Raw genomic sequence first — 6000 nt, forward strand, 5'->3', positions numbered from 1 at the left:
GCTTAAATTTGTCTAGGTACTTTTGCTTTTTCTGCTCCTCCAGTCAATGAAAATAAATTAATTGAGACAAATCCGGCACTTGTCGCAATACAAGTAGTAATCGTTGCTCGCAAGTGGCAATGTAATAAATAAGACTCCCCCTGTGGCAAAACTATAACGTATATGTTTGATAGCAAGTGCACCCACTGACATGTGTTCCAAGGCCATAACACTATGTTATGAATTTATCTTCACTCCCTCTGGAATGAATCCAAAAGTCATAAGTAATATATCAAACGCGAGAAAGAGTGTTTCATCAGGATATCCAAAAGCCGAGAAGAGAGCTGAAATTCGAAATTCGAGGTGTTTGGATAGCCGATGAAACACTGTCTCGAGTGTTTGCTACATCTTCTCAATCGAAACAAAAACTAACGAGTAAAGAGAGAAGTAAAATCGTCAAAATCTATGCTAATTAAGACCGGGTATCCAAACTTCCTTCACGGTTGTGATTTTCTTTGTTTTAACTTGATGAATTATTAATGACTTTGAGAAGAAACTGTCTTTACAGAGACCGCAATGATAATCTAAATAAAGACGGTCAATATAGAAAATGCATGCAGCATACGATTTATCAAAATAAATTAAACAAGAGAATAATTAAACTGCAATCTGTGGAGTAAGGTTGATGGATTAAATTAAAAGTTGGTAGAGTACAATTGATTATACTGGAGAGGTGGCCTGTATGGTGCTTTTTTACAATAGAACTCGACTTAAAACAATATTCATTGAAAGATGTTAAACATCCATTTTTTCCCCAAAAGCATATAGTGCATAGATGGAAACCGATCACGCTGACTCTGGAGCTTAATTTAAGACTTGGGCTGAAGTCTTCTGTTTTTTTTCTTTTATCTTTAATGTGGAGAAAACTCATTGCTTTCCGTACTCTACTCTTGGCTGTTCATGGAATTGGAAATTAACTTTGTTGAAACATCATGATGGCAATTTTCTGGAATTTATCTATACTTATTTTCCCTGTCATTTTTCCCATTAATAACATTATCATCTACCAAAGAGCGAGTGAAAAAAAGATTACCTTAAATCTCGGAATAAAAAAAATCAACTGATTAATAAATAAATTAAAACGAACAAACCCGCGGCCCGTTGATCAGAAAGTTTTTTAGGTTGTGACTAATTGGAATCTGTGCCCACTGATTGAGGCTTTCTTGGTATCAAGCACTTCTTGAACTCACTTCTGAAGGAACGATTCATGAAACTATAAATGAAGGGATTTAAGCAACTTGATGTAAAAACTAGGAGTGTTCCAATGAGTGAAATTACCCGAGGAGAATTAAAACTACCCGACATTAAATAGGAAGGAAGCAATATGGTATTAGCTGGAACCCAAAGAAGAACAAAACTGAAAACGGAGGCGAAAAGAGTTTTGCTGATGTTGACTTCTTCTGCATTCAAATTCTGCCACGAAACATCGGCATTGTGCATTTTAACAACTTTATAAATTTTCCAGTAACAGAACATGATGACAAAAAATGGCGAGTTCTAAAAAATGATCAGAATTGGGAAATAGAACTTTTTAAGCTCTATCTTGCAAATGGCAAGACCTGGATGGGGACTGACGCCGAAGCCGAAAGCAAATACTGTGGGAATGGAGTTCAAAATGGGTGCAATCCAGGCGAGTGCTCCAGTTACAATGATGAACTTTTTTGTAAAAATGTTTTGATACTTAATTGGGTTCACTATTTTGTAATATCTGTCCAATGCCACGAGTGTCATGGTAAAAATAGAGGCCGGCGCCAGGGACAACATGGAAATGACCATGAAATAACAAGTGGGAATCCCATATCGCCAGTTACTTGTGGCTAGCATCCCTACTGATAGCGGCATCGTGAAGAGAGCTTGCAGAATGTCACTTAGAGCCAAGAAGATGATGTAGTAGTTGCTTGGCTGGCGTAGTCTAGGGTTTCTGTATACAGCAGAGCAGACAAGGAGATTTCCAAAAAGCGAAAGAAACATCACCAAAGAGAATATAATGGTTTCCAAAACCACCGTCGCCTTTTGTCGTTGATTTAGTATTTGCCATAAATATCCAAAGCGTTCGTTTTCGTGATCCATTGGTAATGTGTTTTTAATCTCCTTACTTCAAAAAGAGCATTTAATTTAACTTGTTAAGTTTTCCTTTGGCCGTTAGAGTATTGAACCTGTTCGTTTGAACCTTCCATTGGCGACGCTCATGTTGAGATTGAGTTACAGCTAGCTAACTTTCCACAAGAAACGACACATAGCAAGGCAGCCCAATCAAGGCTTAAATATGAAGCCTAGAACTTAATATAAGTGCTTGAAAAGCAGGTGTTTGCGTGGTCTGAATAAAGCTTAACAATAAGTTAGGAAAACCTCAATTTAATTAAGTACATCAGTATTAATAGAAAACTTTAAATTTAAATTTAAATTTAAATACTAGTGAGAACGTTAAACGTAACCATTTCTGCGGTGTTCGTGATATAGTTACAAACTGGTAGCGTTCATGTTCATTTTACAAGTAATGTAGCCTTCGTCAGCTCTCGGGCAGGTGGCTACATGTAGGCTACAAGAAATATACATTTTCATTTATTATTCATGGCTGGAGTAACGTCTTTGTCATTCGCCCAGCTCCTTTTTTTCTTTTTAATTTAAGAACTTATTGCCCTGAGGGTTTCCTTCAACCCCCTACATTTACATACTGTAATTTCTGAGAGCATTCACTACTGAATGGAAAAAGCTCATTCCTGCATGTTTACCTTATTTTGTTTGTCTTATTTTCCTTTGTTTCTATACCAAGTTTTAATTTAAGAGATGACATATATCAATAACGTTTTCTTTACTAACAAATGAATAAAGTTCACTCGTCGAAACAAAAAAAAAGCATTTCAACATTTTTTTCAGAAGCCCGGGAGAACACCTATATATTGTCTGTCATACACTTTTCTTATATTTCGACTCAAGACTTAAACTAAAAACGTGTTGTATCTCTTGACCAAAGCTCATAATAAAGAGCTTTAGTACAAGATAAGGAAACAATCCACTAAATGAAAAATATGCAACCATAGCAATACCTTTGATCAAACTCGCTCATAGTTTTAACTCCTAAGGGCATTTTGATCACGCCCAAGCGAAAGGTGAAAAAAAACATTTAATTCTGACAGCAACCTAGCGCCCAGGACTTTTCCCTTAGAGATTCCCAATCTCTAAGGAAAAGCACTGGGAACAAGTTGCTGTTAACCGTCAAGATCGGAAAACTTTAATCGTCAACCGTCAAGCTGCTCCCCGCCCCCCCCCCCTCTCCCCACCCATTGAGGCCCTCTTTTAAAGGTTTCCAAAAAAGATTCGTAGAGAAACTGCGGTGTTTAGATGTGCGTACGTTTCGTATAACTGTCTTGTTTACAGTAGACAGTACTCAGTTCAATTCAGCAACGCCATTTATTTGTAGCTGAAACTTTAAGGACAGCAATCTATAATTGAGTACGCTAAGCGACACTGTCGTACTTATCTTTGCATACAATGTACAAGAGCAAGGCAAGCTCAGATCAAGGCAAAACTACAAGTTTATTAAATTCTTAATTCATAAATTTTCTTATGTAATTGACAATGCTATATTTTTAGATCTTTTATTGTAAATAATCATTTTAATTTTATTGTACTTATTACATTATAACTAGTTTGTATTTTCTTTTGTTTACTTGTTTATTAATTAATGTACGTTAATGTTATTTTGAGAGTGGATTTCCGCGAAGTAGCTTTTCAGCTAAGCGGAGTTGGCACGATAAATAAAAAATTACATTTCATTACCTTACATTACATACAAGTATCACAAGAGATCTCGAGATCCTCCATGGATATCATTCTTTTTATAAGAAGCTATCATATACAAGTTGTGTTTCATATCTAATACATCTACAGCAAGATAGATATTAACTATTTCGTGCGCTAATTTACAGCTGCTATTTCCATGATGATTTTGGTTATGGATATGATCAATTTGCTTGAAGCTACTTTTGCTGCTTTGTACGTACTATCAGCAATATTTCGAACTAAGAAATTAGGCACACTTCTATATTTAGCTAATTTCAAATTAGTGCTCCATGAATTGTTTCACGGAGCTTACATGCATGTTGCATACAGCCTCTAGTACTTTAACCTATTTTGGGCATGGGAAAAGTCAATTTGGTCGAGGTAACTTTTATCGCTTTATGCTATTAATAATATGTCGAAATAAGTAATGGGGCACACTTACATATCTAGCTAATTTTCAAATTACTCCTCTATGAATTGTTTCATGGGCTTGCATGCATGCTGCATACAGCTTCATGGAAAAAATCAAATTGCTTGAAGCAACTTTTATCGCTTTGTACTATTAATAATATGTCGAAATAAGTAATGGGGCACACTTACATATTTAGCTAATTTTCAAATTACTCCTCCATGAATTGTTTCATGGGCTTGCATGCATGCTGTATACAGCTTCATGGAAAAAAATCAATTTGCTTGAAGCAATTTTCATTGCTTTGTGCTATTGATAATATGTCGAAATAAGTAATCGGGCACACTTATATATTTAGCTAACTATCGAATTACTCCTCCATGAATGGTTTCATGGTATGGGCTTGCATGCATGCTGCATACAGCTTCATGGTAAAAATCAATTTGCTTGAAGCAACTTTTGTTGCTTTGTACTATTAAGAATTTGTCGAAATAAGTAATTGGACACACTTTTATATTCAGCTAATTTCAAATTAGTGCTCCATGAGTCAGTGTTTCATGGAGATTGCATACATGTTGTATACAGCTTCTATTACCGTAACATTTTTGGTCACGGGAAAGATCAATTTGATTGAAGCAACTTTTTAGTATTGTTTTGTACTATTAACAATATTTCGAAATAAGTAATTGGGCATACTTTTATATTTAGCTTATTTCAGACTACTGCACCATTAATTTGTTTTTAACAGTTGTCCCTCAGGCTTTGTATTTGAAGGGATTCAAATTACACTTAAAAAGAATATTGTATCTCAAGGTACAGCTGATCCTAAAAAAAGTGCCGGGAGCTACCGGCATAGAGTATATCAGCTTCATCTACATATAATTTTCGTGATAATTCAGGATTGAAATTGTTATTATATTGGTATAGGTGATATCGATGTCTATGTCAGCTTTCAGGAAACGATCTTAATCTACTTCATTTCGTTCATGCAGCAATGTGTTATTGTCATTTTGTAAAACTAAAAGTCGAGTTACGCCCCCATGACTTCCAGTTAGATTACCATAATCTACCAACATTTTAAGATTTGTTAGGCACAGCAGCGACGAATAAAATGAAAAAAGGAAAACAACAGCAACAAATGTTAAGAAATGTCTATGTCTAAGTACTCGACTTCATTCCGGTGGAAAATAGCAGGAAAAGAAAACAAAGAGTAAGAAAAAGTAAGTAAGTAATTTTCAGTTTCAATTAATTTTCTTGCTTAGAATACAAACGTTTTGGTCATTATAACCGTGGTCGGTAATGGCACGATATGATGCCGAAGGGAAATTTCATGATAATAGAAAAATAATACAATTTCCTTATTACCTCAACGTAAACGTTCCTTTGTTCACAAATTTGTAAGTCATAATTTCCAGCCGGCCCGGCCTGACATGAGAAGGAAACGCTGAGGGAAAAATACATATTATGTACCACCTTCACCTTCGTGCTGGCCCATTTTCTAAATATTTTGTCCTCGTGGTTTAGGTAAAAACTAACACAGGGAAATTTGACATGCAATATTATCAAATTAAAAGCTCAAACTATTTCTGCAATTAAAAGAGAGCTTAGTCACAGCATTTTTAGCTAACTTTGGTCGCATTCAAAATTACCTTTAAAAAAGGAAACATGACAATAGTAGTTTACAAACATACAAAAATACTAAAGAGCTAATAATTAACCATTAAGGAACAAGGATGGTTAAGGATGGAAAAGACTAAAGTGCCACTATG

The 6000-nt window shown here is 35.2% G+C and overlaps 1 pseudogene; it reads right to left on the reverse strand.

Moving 5' to 3' along the window:
* Positions 1 to 789: 789 nt before the first annotated feature.
* On the reverse strand, positions 790 to 2173 carry LOC145491624 (octopamine receptor beta-2R-like; annotated as a pseudogene).
* Positions 2174 to 6000: the final 3827 nt, after the last annotated feature.

The sequence above is a fragment of the Orbicella franksi genome, chromosome 7 (genome assembly GCF_964199315.1).
Source record: "Orbicella franksi chromosome 7, jaOrbFran1.1, whole genome shotgun sequence".
Lineage (NCBI taxonomy): Eukaryota > Metazoa > Cnidaria > Anthozoa > Scleractinia > Merulinidae > Orbicella > Orbicella franksi.